The sequence below is a fragment of the Meles meles genome, chromosome 14 (genome assembly GCF_922984935.1).
Source record: "Meles meles chromosome 14, mMelMel3.1 paternal haplotype, whole genome shotgun sequence".
NCBI lineage: Eukaryota > Metazoa > Chordata > Mammalia > Carnivora > Mustelidae > Meles > Meles meles.
The window spans coordinates 65,715,804-65,743,004 of record NC_060079.1 but is presented as its reverse complement, the minus strand read 5'-3'; positions in this window follow the sequence as shown (position 1 = coordinate 65,743,004).

The window sequence follows — 27,201 nt, the reverse complement described above, 5'->3', positions numbered from 1 at the left end:
CCTTCAGCTCAGGTCATGATCTCAGGGTCCTGGGATTGAGCCCCACATGGGGCTCTCTGCTCAGCAAGGAGCCTGCTTCCCCCCTCTCTCTACTTGCCTCTCTATCTACTTGTGATCTCTCTATATATACTAAATAAGTAAAATCTAAAAAAAAAAAAAAAAAAAAAAAAGAAAACTATATCATGAATTGCTTAGGTCTAGCAATTATACCTATAGGTAGGATAATAATTCTATTTTCAGGAAAAGAATCTGGTTACATTTTAAAACTCAATTCTAAACAAACACAAAGTGTGCGCTAAATGTTAAGCTCCATTTAGATAAAGAAGTTACAGTCAGTCTATTTATTACGACCACCATTAACTATAGTAAGAATTGAGTCTATGTATTTAAAAATAGATATGTAATCTGTTGGGGTTTTTTCTTTGTTGTTCATGATAGAAATTCTGTTGTCAGAAAGTCTAAGTCATAAATAAGTTCATCAAGTTTAGCACATAATTATTTAAGGAATAGTTTAGCACATAATTATTCAAGCAGTAGGAGAGAATAGGTGGTTCACAGATACAAATACATTGCAGAGAAATAGATGAAAAATGAGACTATTTAGATATTTTTCTCTAGAAAATGTTGTCTGTTAAATAAAATTATTAGAGATAAATATTTTTGAAGTGATAAGAGAATTAGCCACATGGGAAATATCATGATTGTTTGGATTATAAGTGACAACATTCTGAGTAAGTCAGAGGATGGGGAGAAAATTTTCATATTACCTATTTTGAGGCCCTCTTTTTACTTCAGATACACCCAGATATATTCCCAGATATATCCAGAGTTGATAAAACAGTAAGGTTCATTTTAAGTTAAGTAGAGAACTGCAGATAGATAAGATCTACAGAGGTAATAAAAAAAAAAAAAAAAGAACTGGTAGTAGCAACTAATAGCAACACTTCTAGAAATTCTGTGGTGCCCTTAGAGGAAAGTTGACCCTGAGACTAGAAAATAAACTATATATATATATATATTGAAGTTACAAAGAAAAAGTACCAAGTAATTCTGATAAATAAATAAAACTCATACATTTTTAATACAGTATTTATTTCAATCCTTGTTTATATAACTGAAACCTCAGGGCTCTAGAGCTATATAAAATGCCTGTTCTTTTTTTTTCCATTTATCATCCCAATTAAAGAAAATCATTTACAGTTAAAATTTTCATAATAAATTAACAAAGGGCTATTCTTTATTTTTAACAAATAAAAGGTTTTCTCTTTCCCTAAACTTACTGTTAAAATATTTAACCACCTAGAATTTTTTTTCTTAACATCGAAAATTTTTAAAACAATGTACTTCTCATGGCTATCTGACCATGTACCATGGTTATTTTTATTTGATTGGTATTTGTCAAGATAGTGTTATTGTCCCAAATGAAACTGACCATCCATCCCTTTATTCATTCGTCCCTTCATTTATTCCAAGAATACAATTAAAAGAAAAGAGGTCGTTGTGACAGATTAATTATTAAAGAGACGTTTTGCTGTGAAATTTCTGTGATACAGCTAAACAAAAGGGGGGAAAACCAGAAAAGGAAGATCGTACATATGCTGGCATCACTGAGAATAATAGAGTTCTGACACTGAACGGCAAATTTTGAGCAAGAAAATAATTTGAATCCAAGTTGATAGAAGAGTAGATAAGTTGAAACATCTCTCTCTTTCTGATTACAATAAACTTGTAAAAGTGGATCAATGGTGAGACTTACGAGAGAAAATCATTAATAAGTTCCAATGTGAGGAATAAATATTAAGTGTACAGAGTCTCAGTGGAAGGACATACATTTAGGCAATGGATCAAGAGTTCACTGTAAGAGTGACAATCCACTGAAGAGGGGGGGATTGAAGTATGTGGTTCACTAGAAGACATTAGGCAAAGAAAGGAAACAGTACAATGTAAAGAGATGTTAGAAAATATGGCTTATTCAAGGAACATCCAGGAGACCCATGTAGAAGAGATTAACAAATTGGAAAAAGGCATAGGAGAAGTATTCTTAGGACTCAGATCATCACAAGGACGTTGGCCTTACATCTGACTAAGTCATTGTAAGGTTTTGTGTAGAACAGTGACTGTCAAAATTTAGGTACATCTGAAACACTTTGGAGGGAATATAAAAATACAGATTGCTGAGTTCTGCTGCCAGGATTTCTGATTCAAAATATCTGGGAGGTGACCCCAGAAATTGTTGCTGGACTAATGACCACATTTTTTTTTCACTTTAATTAATTTATTTTTTTCCGTGTAACAGTATTCATTGTTTTTGCACAACACCCAGTGCTCCATGTAGTACGTGCCCTCCCTATTACCCACCAGCTGGTTCCTCAACCTCCCACCCCTGCCCCTTCAAAACCCTCAGGTTGTTTTTCAGAGTCCATAGTCAATGACCACATTTTTAAAAATCACTGCTGTAGAGGATTGAATGCAATGTTTAATTCAATTAATCTAGCTTATTTTTGGAAAGAGACCGAAGCAGCGCAAGGATGAAAGCAGTGGGGAAAGGCCTCTCTCTGTAGGTTGTGGTTGAATTCATTTTCTGTTCTACAGGGAATAGCTGGCTTCTGTTAGATTGTGTATGTGCATGTGCATTATGATGTTCTTCAAAAGACTCTAGTGGCCACTTCCAGGAAATACTAATTGCCTCAGGGGACAAGTGTGCACTCTTGATGGAGGGCCTGAGTGCTTAGGAATGTGTTGGGTTCTGCTCTGTCTCATGCAGCCCAGAGACTCCTGCACAGTCTAGGGCCTGAGCCTCTGAGCTACCTGCCCCAGGTGGTCAGTTAGTCCTTAGTGAAGGTGCTATTCTCCGCATGTCTATGTTGTAAAGCAATGATGGATCCCTTGGTTGGACTGGAGCTACTTTCTGGAAGAAGAAAGTCACTGAACTTAACTTTATATGACAAATATGTAATGGGCCAGGAAGCTGTGTATACTTCTTGGCTGTTACCTCCAAAACTTAGAGGACTTGTAGTGTCTGCCACCAGCATGACAGGCCAGTGAAGCCTGAAGCTAGTCAGCCTTTGAGGTCTGAGGGAAGTACACTTCTCACAATCTGGAGTTCCTGAGACACAGGCCCTGATGAAGGGAGCATTACCTCAGCCACTACCTTTGTTCATGGCTCCAGGCATGTGACAGCCTTGGCAGATCTCCAAGAGGAATCTAGCTGCCCCATTTGGCAAGGATTACTAGAAGACCCAGTGACCATCAACCATGGGTGCAACTTCGGTCACTCCTGCAACAGTATTTCCTGAAAGGAGCTATAGGATACCTTTCCAGGCTCTGTCTGATACATTTTTTTTTTTTTTTTTTTCTGTCCAGATAAGAACTTCAGGAAGAAATCCCAGCTCAGTAATTTGATTTGTCACTAAGGTACTCTCCAGATCAGAGGAAGAAAGAGGAGAGGCATGAAAAGAATGCTATGTTTGAGAAGTAGAATCAACTTTCAACTCTTTTCCGTAAAAAAGACCTAGAGGTTTGATATATACAGCACATTTTTCCACCAAACACCAGAAACACCACATATATTGCATGAAGAAAGCTTCTCCCATCACATGAAAATTCTAGAATGTAGCATTGAGCCCTTGAAGAACCATGGGGAATGAGCTGGGGGGCGGGGGAGACTAACTTCACAAGTCGGCATGTCAGTGGAGCTAACAAAAACATAACAGGTGGGAGAGAGGAAATAATTTCTGAATGTGGACAAGTCAGACTGTTTCTACCAAACGAGCAAGAAGCAATTTAAGCAAATACAAGATAAAGAGATGGACTTTGTAAAAAAACTAAAAGAATAGCTCATACATTTTTTGATCATGGCTGCACATTGAGACACCTGCTGAGGGTGAAAGAGGGCGAACCGAAGTTACTGCCATAGGAATATCCACCACAGGGATAGAAACCCAACATCTCCTGATCTTTTTTCTTTCTCATTAAAGAAATACGGATTTGGCCTTCCGCCACATTCTGGCTTGGACAAATTTATCAACCCATTTCAAAGTGGAAGTGATAGCCCATGCATGTACTCTGTTTCTTCCCACAAGGAGAAAAAAATATTTTCTCAGACATGAAAGCTACTGAACTAATGAAAAGTGTATTTTTCACAAGAATGTTAGGAACTTGAGTAATTGTCCACGAAATACCAAAATATCTATTTTGATAATTTTCTGGCTATTGTCCCTAGAAGTATCAAACAAACATGTTTTGAACTTTTTGCCTCAAAAATTTTTAAAGTGAGAATCTCCTGTGTCTTATAGCTTCCTGTCAGCTCATAGGCTTCGAAAAGTGCTGAAACAAGCTTTGTAATGGAATTAGTGGTGAGAGAAACAATAAGGCAGTTTCAGTGAGATCCTCACAGACCTGCCTAAAGATATGGTCTGTGCAGCTAATGTTTTCAATTCTCTTTCTCACCATTCCTTGTATCCCCTAATGTTTATATCCCAGCTGCCTCCCTGTCCATTGTGGGAAGTGTTGGTTGGAAAGGAAGTAGTGCTGAGAGAAAATATTGATACATAAACCATGTGTTCTTTTTTAGTTCATTAATATCTATGTTTACTGATTGAAGAAAAAATAATTTGTTAACCTAAAAGGCAGGCTTTAGGTAATGGGAGCCTATTTTACCATACGGCAATGATGTAGGAACTCAGTATTGAGTTAAGCACCAGGTAGAAGAGATTTTTAAAAAGAAGACTTAATGAAGAATTAGTTTATATACCATGGGTTTAAAACAGCAACAACAGTAATAGCTTAGTTTAAGACCAGGTGATTCATACACTTAAAGTAGAATTTTTAAGATGTGTACCAAGAAACAAGAGAGAAATAAAAGGGTGGGGGAGAAGGATAGAGACAAGAAAAGGAGAGAAGCAAGACAATTGTAATGCAATAGTAATAGAAATGTAGACATGTACTTAAAGTGATTGGTGGATTATTTTATTCAAAGAACATATGCCATGGAATAGGAAATGAGATGGGAGATGTTAACATTGTTTTTGCCTTTGTTCAGCTTGGTCCCCTATGTCTCTCACCGTGTGACATTCTCACTCTCCTGAGTGTGATTCTGGTATTTAAAGACACAGTAGAAATTATTTTTCACTTGCCTCCTAAATGCAAACTACTTCATAGTGGGCTCAGCCAAGAAGTTGTGATCTGTTCTATTCTTGGCAGATAAACCAGGTGGGAAAGACTTGCTAGATGGCCCCAAATGCACTCTATGGCTTATTTAAGAAACTGCCGATGAGTAATTTTGGTTATAGGAAATGTCTGCCTTATCAGGAGATGTTAGGACCTAATTACCATGTACATAACATGCAATCTCCCATCTGGTAGCACACAGCTTCCGAAAAGCCATATGTTTATAAAGCTTGGGATACAGTTATTTGTTAGTTTCAACATCCACAACTGATATATTGAACTGGTAGAACTAGATAAAAAAATTTGAGAATTTTTTTGACGCAAAACACTGCAAGCAAATTTTATACAAAAAAACAAACATGTTTCTTAGAGGGATATCAAACAAGTGTTACTTGGCAATCAATGACCCAGAATGTTCCACAAAAAATAATTTTGATATCTTTAATGAAAAAAATGTCCAAGTTATGATGTCAAAACCAGTTTAAATTTAGACTTCATAGAGAATCTTACTAATCAATTCTATTTTTTAGTATAAAACATAATGCACAAATTAATTCTTCATTCTGTCAGTGTCTTTTCTAGAAAGTAGGTTTGCAGTAGTTGACCTTTACTCATATCTCATATGAATATTGATATATACTATATAGTGTATAGATTTGATTTTTATAATATATATCTACATTTATATTTCTCTATTTACCAACATACCTCTTTCTCTCTCTAATCTTTTTCAGAAGGTATATTATTGGAGAGTCTCAAAATTTAGTGGAAGTTTTGACTAAACTCAAAGATTCATTTTCTCAGTAGACTATAAAATATAAACATTGATTTATGGATTTAAAGGATAACAATGAAATGAAATGTTTTGCCATATGAAGTTCAAAAATAGCTTTTCAAATAAGTTGAGATAGAAATTACTTATCCTGCCACAAGGCGATCTTTTTTCTCAAAGAAAATAAATATACAAATAAATGGAGAGAGCATTTAATTTCTCCTGAATAGCAAAATCTGCCCTTAATGAAAAATTGACTTTTGCAGGCAAATGATTATACTTTCCCTTATTTTATAATTCTATAGTCCTATAAATCCTATATTTTTATTTTTTTTTAAAGATTTTATTTCTTTGACAGAGAGATCACAAATAGACAGAGATACAGACAGAGAGGGGGAAGCAGGTTCCCTGCTGAGCAGAGAGTCCAACGCTGGGCTTTATCCCAGGACCCTGAGATCATGACCTGAGCAGAACGCAGAGGCTCAAACCACTGAGCCACCCACGCACCCCAATCCTATATTTTTTAATCTCATAAATCCTGTATGGTACATATATTTTATAAACTGAGTCTACCTGGATATATAAAAAAAGATTAAATGTATAAATAAATTAGGTGAAGCTTTATGTACTAACATTTGGAAAGTTTATTATATCTAATTTCATTTGTAAGATGTTATGAGATTGTAAATATAATGTCTAAGATGATCTAAGATATGTGTCTGTCTCTTAATGTCATTCTTGAATGTTTTGAATTTTTAAATTCTATAAAATAGTTTCTGATATTTGGACAGACAAACTCTGAAATGAGTCTACCTTATACTGAATTTCGAATTTTATTTTTCCAAATGTGTGATTTTACAACCTTCTGAATTTTACTCAGTTGCCAAGTAGACTTAGGTTTGAATTCAGAAGTTATTATCTCTGTTTCTGCTGTCCTTTTAGAAGAAATTTAGCTATTGTATTTTTCCTTCTTAACTGTTGTCACATTCAAAAAAAAACTTAAAGAAAAAGTATAGTTCATCAATTTAACATTTATTAAAACCAGGGACAATTAATTATATTCATTTGATTTGATATATACTTAAAAATAAATAAAACCAGGGACAATTAATTATATTCATTTGATTTGATATATACTTATGGTTAAGGACATAATATAATGAAAGTTCAAATATTATCACTAGAAAAATAATGGAGAAAAATAAAACCAATGATGTACATTTCCCCCTAATTTTAAGTGTTCCTTCAGGGAATGATATTTCCAAATTCATAATCATTCTATTTTGAGAATAGGTTCATATCATATATATTTTTTATAGTCATTTTCTCTGTAGTCCTATATTGATAAGTGTCGGGTCAAATCATTGTGATAGTTGAGTTAACATTACCTGGTTTTACAATTCTTGTTAATCAAATTAAGTTTGACCATTATGTTCTATCCATATAGAAGAAGGAAGGATGGAAGGAAGGAGAGAATGAAGGGGAGAAAGAAGGGAAAGAGGAAATGGGAGGAAAGAAAAGGAGGAAAACACAGGGTTATTATGGGTAATATAAAAATATAAAAATACTAACAGTTTCACCAGATCAAATGTAAACTATCAACTTGTATTTAAACAGTATATAAAGGCAACTAAATGAATCAATAATAATTTAAATAATTAATTTTGAATCCTTGGTTTGAGTTGCTATTTTATTTTAATAAAATGAATCATAAATATTTCTATGTATGATTTTACATAGATCATTCTTATCAAGATTTAGCATTTTTTAAACTTATAAATGCAAAAAATATGCCTCCTGTTTGCAGTATGAGCAAATTATTCTGTAGCATATGCTTTTTTGATAGAGACTTGGTCAACAATGAAACTCTTACATAAGTCTAAAGACTTTTAGACATATAATTAAATCACTCAGACTATATTGAAGAAGTCTTTGAAATACAAACATGAAAGATGGTATCTCTGTCTGAGTAATATTGAATATCTTTCTTTTCTTAAGATTTTATTTATTTATTTGCCAGAGACAGAGCACAAGTAGGAGGAGTGACAGAGGGAGAAGCTGGCTCCCCACTGAGCAGGGAGCCCCAAGAGGAGCTGGATCCCAGGACACTGGGATCAGGACCTGAGCCAAAGGCCAACGTTTAACTGAGTCACCCAGGCACCCCGAATATCTGTTTTTTTTTTTTTTTTAAGATTTTATTTATTTATTTAACAGACAGAGATCACAAGTAGGCAGAGAGGCAGGAAGGGAGAGAGTGGGGGAAGCAGGCTCCCTGCTGAGCAGAAAGCTTGATTTGCGGCTTGATCCCAGGACCCTGAGATCATGACCCAAGCTGAAGGCAGAGGCTTACCCCACGGAGCCACCAAGGTGCCCCCCGAATATCTTTCTTAATAAGGATTTCCAGTATCATTTCTAAAATCATTTAAATTGATATGGTTCTGTTTCTTTTGTTTTCTCAAACTTTTCCATATGCTAACCAGGTGTTAATACTTGACATAAATAATAAGCCAGAAAAGGTGGCTTTTCACATTAAAAATCACATGTGTGGGCACATATCCAATGTATATTATTATCTTAACTTTAAAATTAAACTGTGCTAGGTTTTTCTCACTTTGTTGTGTAGAACTTTGTGTTTGCATGTGTAGGTTTTGGAGAGCTGATAAGAGCGGGGTCTCTGGATCAAATGAATTTGGATTTCCTTCTTGGTTCTATCACTAAATTAACAGGATTAAATCAGAAACTACCTGCACAGTGTTTAGTGTGTGTGACAATTAGTAAACATTTAATAAATGATAATTATTATCAGCCATTGTTAGCAGTTATTTTGTGTCATGATTAGCATTTCAATTAAAAAAAGAAAATAATCTATTTCCTACCCTTTATAATTATTAATTTACTAGGTCCTTTGATATAACTCATTTTGCGGCCGGCAGGACAACATGACCAGGGTCGAGAGGGTAAGAGGATGGTGAAAAGAAGTTAAGATACAAAGAGATGGGAGCAGAAGGGACAAAGTGGATATGTCCGAACAATGCCAATTTTATTCAAGGCAGCAAGGCATTATATAGCCAACAGTAACTATTTTTAACTGATTACAAAAGAATTTGCTACATGCGCATAAAACACTCCAGACTTCCTCATTATCTACTTCTCAAGGTCTAAATGCAGACCCTCCGAGGCCAGTGGTCTCTGTCTTCAGATAACTCCTTAACCAGCTGCACTGACTTCAAAGTGACTCAAGACATAGTTTATGATCCAGGCGAGTACAGCACAAACCCACAATGATTTATTGACCAGGCCTGTTTTGCCCACTCCAGAGAAGCACCTGCAGGCAACCATGTCAGCGAGTCTAGGATCCATAGCTCAGGCCCTTTCTCAAGCGCTACTCAACTTTTCCACCCACAAGGTTATTAATCCCTGGGCTTCTAGGAGGTACGAGTTGGGGCCTGGTTTGGTCTCATGACTCCAGCCCAGTCCGTGGCTGCCTACAAACTCAACATATTTTATATTCACTTCTATATCAAGTAATTTGTGCAGTACAGAGGCTAAAATGAGTCTACCTTGGAAGAGTACCATGCCTTTGAATTCTTAATTCAGCTTCTTTTTACAAACAAGATTCCTTTCTAGTTTCTCAGGGAATAAAAATGGGTGAGAGAGACATGAGGAATGGGTTCCAGACCTGGTTCTAAAGTTAAGTACTCTTTAAATTAAAATATTTTATGGAAAACAACTTCAATTTCATCATGGTTCAATTGGGATAAATAGTACTTCTTTCTAGAATGTGTCTAGCTTATAAAATGATGTAGTAATTTAGCCTCTACTAGCTTGTTAGTGTTTAATTTGCAATTCATATTTATATATATTGTTTGAAAGTACATGTCTCCAGGTGGCATTATTCTTAGAAGAGAAACTACATGTTAAAAATATATCCATCACAGTAGTTATCTGAGGATAGGAATGATGAGTTGTAATTGACAAGATATATAAAGTAAGCTTCTGACCCAATGGTACTTACAATAGATGTATGCTTTAAAATCTGTTGCCTGGCTCAGGATACCTGGGTGGCTCAGTTGGTTAAGCAACTGCCTTTGGCTCAGGTCATGATCCTGGAGTCCCGGGATAGAGTCCTGGGATGGAGTCCGGCATTAGGCTCCCCGATTAGCAGGGAGTCTGCTTCTCCTTCTGACCCTTCTCTTCTCATGCTCTTTCTCTCTCTTTCAAATAAATAAATAATCTTTAAAAATAAATAAATAAAATAAAATCTGTTGGCTGAATTGTAGAGTTGAGTTCTAGTCTATGCACTTTTCCACGTGCTTTATTCTGCAATAAAACATTTAAAGGATCCAAGTGAAAAACATGTCTATTATAAGACTTACTTCTGAGTGTTAATCATGTGGTATAGTATAATACCCAATCATCCAATGTTCTTTTTTTTTTTTTGAAAGATTTTATTTATTTATTTGACAGGCAGATCACAAGTAGGCAGAGAGGCAGGCAGAGGAGTGAGGGGGAAAGCAGGCTCCCTGATGAGCAGGGAGCCCAATGTGGGGCTCCCTCCCAGGACCCTGGGATGGTGACCTGAGCCAAAGGCAGATGCCCAACCCACTGAGCCACCCAGGAGCCCCCCAATCATCCAATGTTTTAACTGTTGATAATTGGATGTTCCTAAGTGATTTATCAACCCAAATTTCCAAACGACTAGGATAAGCAATTATCCCCATAAGAGGAGTGATATGGAAGCTCCCATCCGGTTCTAGGATTTCAGATGTTACTGAACACAGAGGAAGTGAACATCTTTTCAGCCTAACCAAGGCAAGTATAAGCCTGAAATTTTTGCTGTGCGTGTGTCTATATTAGTAGCAAAAAATACAACAGCTGAGAAATGGGGGCAGGGTGAAATATCCTTTGACTCTTTGTGACTTATCTTTAGTCCTCTTTAAGAGTGCTCTAACACTTGCAAGTGATTAAATCTAGAGTCTTCCAACTGGAAAATTTTTGTTGGTACAATGATTTAGCTCAGGGCCATCTGAACCACTTAGTTTAAATTTCACTTCTAACCTGGAGATTTGGACTTTACAAAAGGTGCCCCCAGATTATTTTTTAAAGAAAAAAACAAAGCAAAACAAAAAAAGTAGAGTGTGAGTTTCAAACCTAGTTACCCAGCTTTCCTTTAATATAATAAGCAGTACTGAGCACAGGACATTAATCTCTAAAAGACTCTCAAACCCAATTTCACACCACCTAGATAATTTCTCCTCTCTCTCTCTCTCTCTCGTTGAAGTATGTGTTTGTGAATATTTGTGTGATCATCTCTATATTATAGGGTAAAAAAAATAAGAAAACAAAAAATAGCTGAGAAATCTTAATTACTGGGTGTAGGTGATACAGGAGAAAGCAGTTTCCTATATTGGCTCATATGGGTCCAAAGTAGAATTTTTCATGATGTGGGTCTTCTTCTTATCAAAGAATATACTTCTGAAATGACAGAATGTTAGCACCACTTTATTAATAAAGCACTATGTTTACACACAAGCTTATCTAGAATAGATTGAAAAAACAAAACAAAACACTGCTTCTTACTTCATCCTGTCTATTCAAAGGTTGGCAATAACTGCCCAAATGCATGAGAAAGTTTGTCAGTTTGCCTCTTTACATATTGATCAGAACAATATGTTCATGTTTATTTTATTTCCTGGGCTTTATGTGAATATAATGATTTTAAACAATTTAACTTAGATCGCTAAGTAGCCAGTTCCTGTCAAGGGTGATGGATCTTCCTCTACCTGAAATTAATTACCTAAAATTGCAATAACAATTTCTGTTCACTAGCTTCATTTTTGGTGATAATTAATTTTAAAATTCACAGAAAAATCAGAGCATTTAATTTGTGAATTTATTTATTCTGCTTTAAACTCTATATACTCTAATTTTTTTTCTTTTTTTTTTCTGAATTTGTTTACCAGCAGATCATCATGTTTAAGCAGGTGAATGAATAGGGTCCATCTTGTCTCTGGTACATTGCCCCAGCACTTATCCCACGCCTGGCATGCAAGAGTCCTACGGGTTAACTTTGAACTCTCCTATCTTTCTACCATACCCAGGGCTATAGCCTTTCCCCAGAAGGCCCTTCCTTGTCTAACGTATGCTAATGCTCTGGTGTTTGCAGTATAATGGCAAAATTTATCTAGCTAGAAAAGCACTCAGTTTATAATAAAGATAAAGATTCTGCTTTCAATAGGTACAAGGGATTAAAATTTGCTGAAGGGAAAGCTATTTGTGGGGGGAAGTGAGCTACCTTCTTACATTTCTTAAGTTATATAAACTGCCTATATTTTTTATACTGGTTCGCTGAATTAAGCTAATAAGTTCCAATTGCATAATCATTTTTTTGCTTGGCATTGAACACTTCTTCATACATCTTAAAAATTGATACACGCACAAGAAATTCTATAGTTTGAGGACGGTAGTATAAATATGTGAGCAAAAGAAAAATGCAGTTTCATTAAGACTAAAGATTATTTCCACATCTGGGAGAAATATTCTACCTGGTCTTTAAGAAAATATAATGATTTATTTTATACTATATATTAGTGTCATATTTTAAATATAACTATACAGATGATTGCAGAACTCATCATAAATAAAACCCTGTTAAAATGTGCTATCTGAAATATTAGTGAAAGGTCACAGTTGATTTCCATACATATACACACAATGATACCATAGAAACATGCATTCCACTTTCCATTTCACAGTAAAAGTATTGCAATACAAATTAGAGAATACCTTTGAAACAAAAAATACAAAATGGTTTATGAGTTTCGATCTAAATTATAATCATGTGGCATTTTAAAAATTTATTTCTTAAACCTAATTTCTTTATTTCCTTTAGATACAAGTAAATTTCAACTCCCTTGATAGAACCAATCCCAAATAAAACTAACAAACAGTAAACATAATTTGAACTTATGATTTAGCTCTTGCATTTGAAATTAGTTTTGTCATTTGCATTCAAAGCACGTTAATGTCCTCACACTGTGGATCACTCATTCACAAAATAATATAAAGCTATGACATCCCCCTGTCTCCAGCATTAGAAACACCAACTAACCATAAAATAATACAACAACATAACACAAACAACACTGTTAATATTTTAAGATTTGGACTTACTTAATTCACATTTTCTAGGGATACTGGTAATATAAACTTTATAAATCTTTTCTGATGAATTAATTTTACTGTAATATCTAATTAGAGAACATCTCATCTAAACTTGACCTCATTTCAAAATTCTTTCAGAATGAAAGTAAAAAAAGCTTAAGGTCCCCTCAACAGGAAAATAAAATAGATCTTCAGTCAAAGATAAAAATGATGTCATTCACCTCAAATAATTATGATAATTTTACTACACACACCAATTCATATTTGAGAGAAAAAAAAAGAAAAATTGACACCCAATAAAACAACATGCATTTTTTAAAGAACAAAAATACAGTAGATATGTGAAATATGATATTTGAAATATGGAATGAACTTAAGTTGTTAGTAGGGTTAAGGATTGGTTGGTTTGTTTTTTTGGAAATAATTACAGATACAGAGAAAATCTATATATCCTTCACCCAATTTCCTCCCCTGGTAACATCTTCTATTGCTATAATTCTGGAGTAGGAGAAGAATCTTTGAAATCTTCCTATCAACAATATATCTTATGCCTTTGCTTAACTCATTTACCAGTTCTAGGGGATTGTGTGTGTGAGTGTGGGTGTGTGTGTGTGTATGTGTGTGCACACACATGAATTCTCTGGAATTATATAGACAAATAAACACGTCATCTGCAAAAATATGCAGATTGTAGATTCCAAATTGTATGCACTTTATTTCTTCTTTCCTTACTGTAGTGGTTTGAATTTCTACTACTAGATTGACGAGTAGATGTCCACACTCATGCGTTGTTCCCTAAGAAGGAAGTCATTCATCTTTCACCATTAAGAATGAATTTAGCTGTAGAAGTTTTGGAACTACTTTTCATCAAATTAAAAAGTTCCCATTTGTTCCTAATTTTTAGGAAGTTTTATTTTTTTAATGGATGTGGGAATTTGTTCCATGTAACTTGATAAGAATATATGATTTTTCTTCTTTATTCCATTGTCACTTCTATTTTGAAATGTCGAAAAAGTCTTGCGTATCTGAAAAAAATTTCACTTAGCTGCATTGCATAATTCTTTTTATACATTGCTGAATGGATTTGCTAATATTTTGTTGATGACTTTTCTCATCGATTAAATATTCTTTCCAAAATAAGCTAATATTTTTAGTTTTCTCTAGAGCCCTTTGCATATGTATGTATGCCTGTGTGTGTGTGTGTGTGTTCTAATCATGATCCTCTCTTTTTGGTTTATTCATTAGTATAATAGCATTGCATTATTGGCTTCCTATGAAAACTTCTTAAAAATCTATTTCACCAGGAGGTAGTAGAGCATAATGACCTTAGTGACTAAAACCATATAGGCTCTGGAACAGATTTTGTAAGTTCAAATCCCAGGTTCACTACTTTCTAACTTTGTAACCTTGACAATTTATAGAACATTTTCTTTTCCGTGGCTAAATCTTTCTCTCTCTCTCATATTAAATGACACAGTCATACATAAAGCAGAGAGTTTGGCTTATATATGGCTTATAAATAAAAGAGGGGCTAAGACTAAAGACAGTTGCCAAATAAACTATAATTATACCTGTAAATATTTTATTAAAGTAGAATATATTCACATACACTTGCATAAAAATAATAGCAATAAAAAGCAGTATGCTTTAATAAAAGATCATATATTACTAAGTTTGGGCTTGATAATCTAGAACTTGGATTGACATTTATTGTGGTACTTGCCTTGAGTAAAACATTTAGTTTTGGTTTATTTGTAGAATTTTGGATAAAAGATTTGACTGGGGTGGGGATGCTCCTGTAAAGACCAAACAATATAAATCATTCACTCACCAAAATATTTTGTTCAATTATCTCTTGTCATCTATGTATCGATTATCTATCAGCTATCTAATTATTTGCTTTTTCATGTTTTCTAGGGATGGGTCCAGGTGATAGAGCTAGAGTGATGAACAACACAGAGAAAGCTCACTTCCTTAGGAGTTACTTTTTTCAGTACAGTGGAATTGTAGACGTGGATGTGGAAGGCGTGTATATGCAAAAAGTCTAGGTCGGAACATGACCATAGTAAATGCTTGAGGATATTTCTGTTTCCCTGACTCTGTTTCTATGTCAGAGGTCACTGCCATCCATCTATCCATTTAATTGTGGAAAATATGTATGATATTCTTATATCCAAAGAAGGCATGTGACAGCACACTTCTTTGCAACTGAATTGTATTAGTAAGATCGAAAAGAGCAAACACTTTTTTAATTAAAGAATATGTCCCTTTACACAATTGTAGACATTTGTTCCTTCACAAAATATGTTATTTTATTATGTCATATAGCCAGGGCCCTCAAGTAAAATCAGAGATTGAGTTATGTACTCTATTACTGATTTTGAAGTAATATATAAAATCCATAGTTTTTTTTTTTTTTTTAATCTTTACATGTACTTCTGACTATCCTACTGGTTAAACTTTCTTTTTCTCAGAACTAGATTTAGATGAACTTTTTATGATTTGTGTTTACATATTTCTGTTAAAATGAGATAAAAATTTTAAACTGAATTGAGCATATAGTGCAGGTTAATATTTCCTTCAACATTTGTTAAAATTAATAAAATAAACATTTGCTTATCACTGCAAAGTTCATTGTTAGGAAACAATTTATTACTACCAGCACTCTGCAAAGGCCCAGAAGAGTGCTGGTGAATTTGCAGATATCTGAGAGGAGACATTAAAATGCTACAACCTCAGATTTCATTTTGACTGTTCTTGGAAAGTCTCCAACAAATTGTCTAAAAAGCCTACCACAGGAAGCCAAACATCTTATAGAGTCTGAGAAGCAGAGAACATTTCTGCTGAATAGAATACGTATTTCTTTTCATGAAAATATGCTTCCCTAATATACATCTAATAATGCATACCCTATCAGTACAAGTCTAACAAAGCTTTTAAAGTTTTAGCTCTTTACATGACTTCTCTGTTGTGAGAGAAAATAATGCACTTGTAAAATCCATGATATAGAGCAATGTGCACATTTGAAATGAGATAAGAAGGTATTTGTGTAGTTGACTATGTTTACTATTGTAATAAAGGCATTATTTTTCCAATATACCACTTGAGTGCTGAGTGTATGATTCCCTTGAGGCCATCATTTTCATTATAAACAGACTACTACTGAGCCTACTATTATAGTCACAATAATTTGAAATTATAAAATAACTTCTGAAAGCTTTGTTAAAGAAACAAAGTACAAGCAAACCTATACCGAAGCCCATTTTTCTACAGGTGGGGCTGGATGAGCGATATTATCAATGCAGGTATACAAAGGATGAATTGTGTGTTGAGACAGAGGAAGGTGTTCTTTGACAGAATCTATATTGCATGTGATACTGCAGTATGAGCCTGTCAGTGGGAGCTGGATAGGATCCAGTTCTAGGACAATTATATTATATTTTATTTTTTAATTAATTAATTTATTTATTTGACATAGAGAAAGAGAGCACAAGCAGGGGCAGCAGCAGACAGAAGGAGAGGGAGAAGCAGGTTCCCTGCTGACAAGGAGCCCAAAGCTGGACTGGATCCCAGTCATGGTCTGAGCCAAGACAGAGCCACCCATGTGCCTCTCCTTTTTTAAGATTTTATTTATTTATACTTTAGATGGTTTAAACACTCCTAAAAAAGTTCTTTTATTCTGTATTAGTCAATTATTTAGGTAATTGTAACAATCAGGGAAGAATAGGAGAATGAAATGCGATTGAATCAAATATAGCACAAATATAGGTGGTATTCTGAATATCAGCTCCTTTCAAACTTTTGGCTCCAGGCAGTGTAGAGAAATGAAGTAGAATAAATGAGTTTCCACCCACCCCTGCTTCAATATTTGACAAAGGTTGTGAATTTCAAACATCAAAACTCAAATTTTAAATGTTTTTCATTGAGGACTTGTGTGTGAATATGCATGTGAAAGTGTGTGTTAATATATGTGTTTGCATGTGTTTGTATGTTTGGGACAGAATGACATTTCCCTGAATTCATATACCAAGTAAAAAACCAAAGTTCCAAACTTACAAAAGCACATACGCATTCTAAGTGACTTTGATAAACATTTTAGTAGAAATAACTCTTATACATAATGTGTGGTCATGATTGGTTATAGACACACCCCCATTCTCATTAAGGATTCATAAAAGATCACAGATGTGGTGTTGGCCAAGATTTCACCCCGGTTTCTGCCATCTTGTTTCTCGGTGGTTGCCTTATCCCACATCTATTTTAAGGGTTTTTAGTCTTATGTTTTCAAATTAGTTCTCTTCAAGTTTTGCTGGTTAAGGTTCTGGTGTCATGTATTCAATTCTTAAAAATCGAACTGAATTTCCTCTTTTCCTTTATCCATTTTTATTTTACATACTCTTTCCTATACATATTCTACTTATAGTTTTCATGCCATTGTTAGTTAAGAAAACTAAGTATGGTTTTCACGCCATTGTCTCTATCTTATGTAACTAGTCTACTGACTGCATTTTCGGGGAGGATATTCCATTAGGTGTTTGTAATGCTATCCTTTGGATCTGATTGTTTTGGGTTTGCTTTTTACTTTTTTTCTTCAAATTTATCTGCCAGAAAATCAGCTGTATTATGTAACAATTTTTTGAGCTTTGCATAAATTGCCTGTTGACTACCAGGTAAAGAAAAAGTCTGGCAGAGGTCAGAAAAACAGCAAAAATCATTCTAGGTTTAAGGTGGCAAGAGACACTATACCCTCTAGATTCTGGCCTTTGGATCTACATAACTATTATTTGTCTGTTGTGTTTAGTCAGTGTTTTTACTTCTTTTATTCCTAGCTATAAAATTTTCTCAGAGATCTCACATTTTCTCTTTACTCCCTAATGCTGAAAGATCTAATACTTTCTTTGTAGACATACTGTTGTTTAAAAACATGCCTCTGTATCTTGCATGATGCCTGGGGGGAATTCCACAAACTATGAATGGCATTGTATCTGCGCATACACTAATTTTCATAATTTGATACCATCTACATTTAATGACTTTTACATCGGTGCATATGCATGGCTTGACTGATAGAAGTCATATTTGCATAGTGCAGTTTCAGATAAGCGAAATTAAATGTTAAGACTATAGGTTCTTTCAAAGATCACATGTTCCCTATTAAAGATAATTAATAGCTATTAAGCTTATATAAAGTTGAAAAATTAAAATAACTTCAAAAAATAAATAGTTTACATATCAGAAAATCAGTCCATGTTGTAACATTTCCTCATGTAGTTGAAACAAACAAACAAAAAAGCCTGACACACACCACCACACATATTACAAAAGCATAGCACCATGGTAGTAGCAATTTATAAATATTCATTTCTGCTTGCTACAGAATGATTCCTTAAGATTTTGATTAATGATAAGTAAAAGAGGGAGAAACAGATGAATCAACTCTTATAAAAATAATTAAAAACAATTTTTTCAAAGATAACAACTTTATTGTTTTTAGAAAAATTGAGCTTTAGTCTTTTGAAAAATAACTGTATCATCAATTGATGTGTTATCTTGTCATATTATTAAATAAAGTAGAATCAGCCTTTCATTTTCTTAGGGCTGGCTTACAGACTTGAAAGCTTCCAGAAATTAGAATAAATGATCATTTTGCGAGAAGAAATTTTCCTCTTGCAAAAGATGTATTCAAAGCTCTGCTAGAGATAATACTTGCTTTCAAAATGAAGTGTCTGATGAGGCTTGTCTATAATTAGGAAACATTCGATAAACTTCCCGTTGTAGAAACAGATTGAACAACTATTTCACAGTAAATCAGAATTTCACTATCAAGTTATGTGATAAGCTCTTCTGTATTGCTCAGTAAATCATGAAGTGTGACAATAAGGACACTCAATAAGCTCCTGAGAACTGCATAATAAATCATGAAATTTCACAATAAGTTGCACAATAAGCTCTACTGTATTAGTCTCTAAATCATAGGCTTTCACAATAAAGTTATACTAAGAATTTCACTTTTCTTTGCTCTGTCTACTGTTATTATGGGGCATCTATCAATCAAGAATAAAACTTAGCATTAAAGTATGGAGTCCTTCTCTCACACATTAGCAAGAGTCAAGTTATTGAGAAAATCAGGTATTATTTGTATGAGAGGTAAAGAAAAATTATCTTGTTCCATTCATTAATAAATTTAATTACAGCATCAACTTGAGTTCACATGTTCGTGATAGAGAGCTCATTAATTTAGAGTAGATATTATAAAAAAAGACAATGAATTTAATCTGGGTTAATATTTAAGTACTTAGAACAAATGGTATACATGAATATATTAAATATAATTAATGACAAGGGGGAGATTAAGTTTAAGTAGGCTATCACAATTATATAAAATATGTGGGGAGGGGTGTGCCCAAGTCCACAGAAAGAAAGAGCAAGAGGGAAAGAGATGTTTACATACTATTTTTTAAAAGGTGTGTTTATTCTCTAATTTTGAAAGCTGTGGAATATGCTAAACTTTCCATGATTTGGGAATTTATATGATAGATATAATATGACTTACATGAGATAGAACTTTAAAGGTCACTAGATTTGAACCCTAGTTCCATTGCTTAAATGTATGTAACTGAATGTAATTACTTATATGACCTTTATTCATGTTTTTTAAGATAATATTTTAGCAGAATAGCAAAAGTGAACATTTTTAACATGAATCTGGAGGCATTCTTCACTAAAGATTATGATTATTTTATTTTTGAGAAGCTAAAAATGAGAAAGCCCCAAATATATATTCTTAAATTTTAATTTTAAATGCAGGTATCTTAAGAAAATAAGTGAAATTTTAAAAAATATTTATTTGATAATTATATATATAGAGAGAGAGAGCAAGAGAGAGAACATGCATGAGCAGCGGGAGGGGCAGAGGAAGAAGGAGAAGCAGACTCCCTGCTGAGCTGCTGTGCAGGGAGCCTGACATGAGGCGGTGACGGGGGGTGTCCAATCCCAGGACTCTGAAATCACCACGGGAGCCAAAGGCAGACGCTTAACCAACTGAGCCACCCAAGCATCCTGAAAATAAATGAGATTTGTACAGGATGACAAAATGTATCCATGACAAAAAAAATATGATGCCTAACCTTAAAAAAACTTCTTAAGGGGCACCTGGGTGGCTCAGTGGGTTAAAGCCTCTGCCTTCAGCCCAGGTCATGATCCTGGGGTCCTGGGATTGAGCCCCGCATCAAGCTCTCTGCTGTCTGATTCCTCCTCTCTCTCTGCCTGTCTCTCTGCCTACTTGTGATCTCTGTCTGTCAAATAAATAAAATCTTAAAAAAAAAACCAAAAAACTTCTTAATCCAAATACAATACAGGAGATACGTCAATAATAATAGAACCATAATTCTATATGGAGAACAGGAAGAAAGGGATGGCTTTACTGAAAATGTAAACATTGCTGTAGAGAGAGTTCTGTGGCATTTGAGCTTTGCTTTTGTGGGAAAAATTATAAAGTATCGTTGGTCTATCGAAACACCCCTACACACACATACACACACACATGCGCATGCACACATGCATGGTGCACACACATGTAATTTTGTTATGTTCTGATACTCTACTAAATTCTTTTTTATGTGATTAAGTAACTGAAAATAGGGGAACTCTGCAGAAGACCAGATATGATCTAAGAACAGTCACCACTATTACATCTGTTGCCGGCTATATTCTTTGATAAGAAGAAGACCCACATCATGAAAAATACTACTTTGGACCCATATGAGCCAATATAGGAAACTGCTTTCTTCTGTATAATCTTACACCCAGTAATTAAGATTTCTCAGATATTTTTTGTTTTCTTATTTTTTTTAACCCTATAATATAGAGATGATCACACAAATATTCACAAACACATTCTTCAACGAGAGAGAGAGAGAGGAGAAATTATCTAGGTGGTGTGAAATTGGGTTTGAGAGTCTTTTAGAGATTAATGTCCTGTGCTCAGTACTGCTTATTATATTAAAGGAAAGCTGGGTAACTAGGTTTGAAACTCACACTCTACTTTTTTTGTTTTGCTTTGTTTTTTTCTTTAAAAAATAATCTGGGGGCACCTGGGTGACTCAGTGGGTTAAGTGTCTGCTTTCGGCTCAGGTCGTGATCTCAGAATTCTGGGATCGAGCCCCACATCCGGCTCTCTGCTCAGCAGGGAGCCTGCCCCCCCCCACTGCCTGCCTCTCTGCCTACTTGTGATCTCTCTCTCTTTCTGTCAAATAAATAAAATAAAATAAATCTTTTTAAAAATCTGACTACATCATAAAGTAAACATATAATACAGTTATATTAATTGATCACAACTTGTTTTCAATTATTATAATGGGAAAAGTTTGCAGAACTTAGAAATACGAGGAATGCTCTGGTTAGAAGTAAAGTAGTCTATCTCTAAACTGCTAACCTATGAATTGGTTGGATTTTTATGTAAAAAAATGTATGTAAATTGAAACAAAATTGAATTATCTTTAAATTAATATTTTCTGAAATCCTAAGGAATATTAGAAAAATTAATGTGAACACAGTCTGAACTAGTTATTAGTCATTTTTATGATTCTTTGATAAGCTTTGAAACATTTAAATAAAGCTCACCACATTTTCATTGTAATGTTAATATATACACACTATAAAATATCAAAATCTTTAAAGCAAGACAAAAAATTTGGAGTAGATTTCTTATCAGTTCATGTAGATGATATTAAATTCCAGAAAAGTAATCATAGAACACAGCAAGAGTTGATCTCAAGAATATTAATGAAGAAAATGGCATAATTAATATTCTCAAAGTCCCACATGTAATATTTCTGTTTGGGCAAGGCTAGAAAAGATGTCAAAACTGCAAGCTTTGAATTTTGAGAGAATTTTAGTTTTGCAAAACGTGTGGAACATTACAACATTTTTAAAAAGTAAAACAAACCCCTTATTCAAAATAAACCGCCATTTTCATCAAGCTTGAAAATCTCATTCAATACAAAAAATCATTAAAATTCAATCCATATACATCAGATTTCAACCAAGATAAATCAGCTCCATTGCTTCCTGGTTCTCCTCCCTCATAAACTGCAATGTCCCGGATATAACATAATAAACAAGCATAGAAAGATTCTGAAAGTTGGAAAGAAAAATGTAGAGTCCTTAGGGAACTAGACACTTGAGGAACCACACAGTAGTGAAGTCCCTGGGTTTTGTTTTCCCTTTCCACATGTCCTATAAAGGGCAGCCTGGAACCAACACACACACACACACACACACACACACACACACACAAGTCCTAGTCTTTCTTTCTGAGCTGAAGTGCCTGCAAATGGTGGCCGAACAGAAAACCTTTTGGCAATATTAACCTTACTTCATCCAAGCACCAACATAACAGTCACAACTATTTTTGATTTTGGTAGGGCCACACACATGTAACAGATTTTTTAGCCCCACCCACTTTCTTGGTAGAAGGCAACAGTCAACTTCTCCCACTAGGTTGACCTTCCTGTGGAAGTAAAGGGCTCCTACTCTAATCCCAAATCAAGGTTGTGTGCCTGGATTACAGCGATGAGTTGAACCTCCACCCCCACTCTGAGACTTCCTGAAACATTGTGAGAAGCCACTTACCAATCCACTTCCCAACCCACTGGGCATTGTCAGCAGACTCCACCAATTCCTTGAGCCTTATCATCCACTTGGCATCAACAAGACTGAATTCAGGGCTCTATGATTTAGGGTTAGGCAGACCACCTACTTGGCCCAAACCTGTTGTCAGCTCATTGCAAGGAGAACTGAGCCTCTTTCCTTACCCAGCATCACAAAATGTATAATGAAAAGATGGGAGATGGAGCTAAATGGTACTTTTAATTTTTTCCACCTCCCCTGGCACCAGATTCAGCAGGGAGCTGAACTTCTGCCCCCATATTGTAGGAAGAAAGAACCAGACAAGAGAACCAAACAACAGAATCTAATCTAGTCTAAACAGTATATTTAAAGGAACTGAAATTATACAGTAGACCACAATAAAATCAAATTAGAAATCAATGACAGAAAGACCACAGGAAACTTTCTAAGCAATTAGATATTAAACACTGTGCTTCTAAATAATACATGTGTCAAGGAGTTAATGTCAAAAGAGATTTTTTAAAGTACATAGAATTGAATGAAAATGAAAATATAACAAATAATAAGCGGGACACACTACAACAATGCAGAGAGGGAAATTTATAGCACAAATGTTTATATTACTTAAAAAACTCAACAATCTAAGTTTCTTCCTCAAGAAACTAGAAAAAAAGGACATAATAAGTCCAAAGAAGGAAGAGAGAATTAAATAATAAAGATTGAGCAGAAATCAATGAAATTGATGAGGGAAAACAACAGAGGGGGAAAATTGCTTTTGCTTTTCTTTGGGAAAAAAAAAAAGAACAAGAAAATGTATATACCCTTATCAAGACTAACAACTATAAAGAGAGAAAAATACAGGGGTGCCTGTATGGCTGAGTAGGTTGAGGACCCAACTCTTGATTTCTGCTCAGGTCCTGATCTCATGGTTTATGAAATTAAACCCTGTTTTGGGCTCAGTGCTCTAGGGTAGTCTGCTTGGATATTCTCTCCCTCTGTCCCTTCCCCTGTCTGTTCTACCTCTCATTCTCAAATAAATAAATTGTAAAAGAGAGAGAGAGACAGAGGGGGGGGGAGGAGAGAGAGAATAATACAATTAGAAGATAACTAGTATGAAATAGAGACATCACCATACAATGAAGCCACTGAAATTATTGAAGAGATACTAAGAAAAACTTTACTTATAATTTTGACAACTCAGAAGAATGAAATAGTTCCTTGAAAACTATAAACTGTCAAAACTTAACCATTATACTGTGAATAGTTCTATAACCATTGGAAATATTGAATTAGCATTTTAAAAATCCTGAAAAAAAATCTTTGTGCTCAAAATGCTTGTCTGCAGAATCCTACCAAACATTTAGAGAAAAATTAAAACCAGTTTTCTGCAGTTTCTGGGAAATAGAAGACTATGGAGTAACTCTCTACGCATTTGTGAGGTTAGTATAACCTTGATACAAAGACACGCAGATGATATTAAAAAGAAAAGAAAGAGAAAAAAAAAGAAAAGAAAACCTGTCTCTCATAAACATTTGTGTAAATTTTCATTTCCTTCTCCTCAACATTCTTTCTCACAGAATATTCTACAGTCTATTCTAAAATGTGAAGGGGGAAACCATAGCGGACATCAAAAGATTGATCATTTTGTTTCTCTTTCCAGTTAAGAGGGTAAACATTGATGCAGTGTTCTGAAAGTAGAATACCAAACCTACCAAACAAACAGTTGAGGTGGTCACAGAAATGTTGGCCACCATCTCTCATTTTATAAACAGAAAAATCATGAATTCAGGCAGAAGGAAACTTACCACAAATCATCCTTACTGAAAACATAACATAGAAAACACCTTTGAGGAAAATACACATTCAAGTTCTGAGTTTGGTAAAATAAAAGAAAAAACAACTTAAAATATTCAACAATTATTAAGAGTTTTTGCTGAAGTATTAGAGCTAAGGGCCCTAAAAACAACCCCAACTATCTGTAAGATGAAAGAACCATGGCATATAATTGGCTTTTCAGTTTTCTACCTTTGCACCTTACCACCAGCAATTAAAGTATTTTATGTATCTTTGGATTCTTAGTACTTATAGCAGAGATTATGTATCTAAAGTCCCAATCCAAGTGTTGAGTAAATGAATTTTAAATGTAATAACAAATATATGCTAGCCATACTGACTAACTTATCATTCAGTTATTACACTGTATATAATAAATTTTCAAAAATTTACCTTTCATTCTCCATGCATTTCTGGGTTTTGAGTGACCTTAATTTTTAAAATACCTTCCTTTTTTCTCTCTAGGTATAATTTATGATTTTGTTCTTTCCCCGAGAGTCTGCAATTTCCCTAGAGTTAAATTTTGTATGTAGCTTTTGATCTAAATTTTATAAATTTCACAAAACATTAGTGAGGGTGTGGAAAAATATAGAGCTGTGATTTTTGAAAATTTTATGCTGTACTTGAAAGAACTTTTGAAATGTCTTCATTACCAATGAAGGCACACAAACTAATTGAATCTGAAAATGGATTATCTTTAGAAGTCTGTGAGTCTTCATTGTGTTCCATGAAACTTCATGTGCTGCGTGAAACTTTTTATGTTTATGCATGGTCAAGTTGCTTTTGAGTAAAAAATACAGCTTATGTTGGTCAAAGGGTAAGGGAAAGGTAAGTAAGTCTCCGAATGTAAATATAGAGATCTCCAAAGAGATGTACAGATTTAATGCTCCTGGAGTCCTTTCTTCATAATCCAGAGGTAATCACCTCCTTTTCTCCAAGAGGATTTGTTTACATTAGAAAGGGAAGTTCTCTTCCTCAGCTTTTTTTTTTTTTTTTTTTTTTTTTTGTGAAGAGGAGAGGCTGTTATGCAAGCTTCTCTGCATTAGAGTTGAGATTAATAATTTTGGGGTTCCTCTTACCTACTACCGAGTGCCCTCACCCCGGAGTGGACGTCATCTGCCGTCATCATATTCCCCTGAGTAGAAACTGGGGAGTGAGGAATCAGCACTAAGGTATTCTGTTAGTAAATACTCAGTTTACTCAGTCTCCTTCTGATTCAGAAACCTGTATTTACTCTATATTTCAACAATCCGTTGATTGTTTCTTATACTATACAAATTCTTTTAGTTTGAGGTAGTCCTATTTGTCTATTTCTGCTTCTGTTACTTATGTTTTTCATGTCATATCCAAGAAATCCTTGCTTAGATCAATATCATGGAAGTTTCCCCTTTGTTTTCTTCTAGGATTTTTCTAATTTCATATCTTACATTTAAATATCTTATCTATAAATAAATAAATATATATATATATATCTTATCTAGTTTGAGTTGATCTTTGTGTATGGTATAAAATATAAGTCAAATTTCATTCTGTTGCTTGTGGAAATACTGTTAAAATGTCCATACCACTCAAAGCAATCCAGATTTGATGCAATCCCTATCAAAGTACCAATGACATTTTTTATAGAAACTAAGTCTTAAAATTCACATAGAATCCCCAAAGACCCCAAATAGCCGAACCAACCTTGAGAAAGAAGAACAAAGCTGGAGGCATTGCACTTCTTATTTCAAAATATATTACAAAGCTACACTAGTTGAAGCAGTATGATACTGGCATAAAAACAGATACAAAAATGGAACAGAAAAGAGAACCTACAAATAAACCCAAGCATATATGGCCAACTGGTCTTCAACCAAGTTGCCAAGAATCCATAATAGGCAAAGAATATTCTCCTCTTACATATGGTTATATAAAGCAATGGCTACTAGTATTTTAAAATTTCTTTTAAAATGTAGTTTAATTTAAGATTTTATGTATAACTAGACTTCTGAAGAAATAATGCACCATGAGTGAAAATAATGGAAAATAACGAATATTTTTCAGACTTTTCAAAATCACAACATAAAAAGGATGTATGTATAATTTGGAAGCTGTTAAATGTCTATGTTATTGGCATAGATACACCTCATTAAGCTAACGTGCCTGAAAATGGTGGCCTAACAGAAAATCTTTTGGCAATATTAACCTTACTTCATCAGATTTTACATAATTGAAAATGAATATATTTATTATTCATTAAAAATAATTTATTTCCAGAAAAAAGGGATACAAGACATATTTGTTCAGCCAATCAAAATATACATAGCAATGACTATATATTAATACATATTATTAATAAGTATACATTAATATATATAACATATATTAATATATGTAGTATATATTAATATAAAAGTGAACAACAATGATTATAGATTAATAGCAATAGAGAAGAGATATTATTTTAAATATTTATTTGGGAAGAAGGAGTAGAGAAAATATATCATTCTTTATAAATTATAGACATCCTTTAATTTATGGCATAGGATGGTAGGGATCTGGGTTCAGCACTAGAACATTTTGTTAATAGTTAATGAAATAAATAGGGATGCTAGAACAGGGGCCTATTTTACTATGGCAGAATTCATGTACAG